The following is a 963-nucleotide window of genomic DNA, read 5'->3' on the forward strand; positions in this document are numbered from 1 at the left end:
GCCCAATCTTCCTTCCAAGGAGTGGCTGGTGGGTTTGAACTGCCAGCCTTCTGGTTAGCAGTCAAGTGCCTTAGGCACTACGCCACCAGAGCTCCTTGGATCTACTAGGGCCTCCCAACTCATTACCTGCCAGGAAATTAATGGTCTGCATGTTTATCTAGATTTGGTTCAGCTACCTCTACAGAAAACTCTAAATAACAGTCTATCTACTCCTTACTTCTTATCCAATGTTTTATATTTACGATACCAGTAAAAAATCTACTATCCAGCTACTTTGCACATTAACAATGTATGTCTGGCAATAACGCCAACATGCTAAGTGAGACCAATGCTGGCTATAATGGTCCACTTGCCTGCGCCATGATTCTCAATGGTTTGGCAGCTATATAATGATGTAATTTGGCAGTTATGTAAAGATGTAGTGTGGCAGTTATTTAATGATGTAGTGCTCCTCCATTTTGTGATCTCATGGTTAGCCTCCATGTTCACATAATGACAGTTTTGCATAATGACCTGCTCATTGGAACTTAACCATGTCAATAAGTGAGGAGTGGGGATAGTTTAAATACACAAGGGTTAATGCTTCACATAGAAGAAATCTGATTGGCAGTCTAGGGCTAGTATGGTGGCCCCATGATGGGACCAGTAACTGAGGATCTTTGTATCTTTCCACTCCACCAAGTTCAATACATGGCTTTATCATTGTGGTCATTTCGTGTTCCAATATGGTTGCTGGAAGTCCAAACATTGCATCCACATTCAAAGAAGTCAGAAGCAATTAAAAAAAAAAAAAAAATCAGGGAATATTTGACCTCTTTGTAAGGAGCCTTTCCCAAAATCTCTCCTAATGAATTCTATACCTATACCATTGCTTAGAACTTTATCACATGGTCACATCAATCCACAAAAGAGTCCAAATAGAAATCAGACTATTGTAATAAATAGACCCAAAAGGTATAATGG

The sequence above is a fragment of the Orycteropus afer genome, unplaced genomic scaffold (assembly GCF_000298275.1).
Source record: "Orycteropus afer afer isolate SDZICR_OR568_19922 unplaced genomic scaffold, OryAfe1.0 scaffold00253, whole genome shotgun sequence".
Classification (NCBI taxonomy): Eukaryota; Metazoa; Chordata; class Mammalia; order Tubulidentata; family Orycteropodidae; genus Orycteropus; species Orycteropus afer.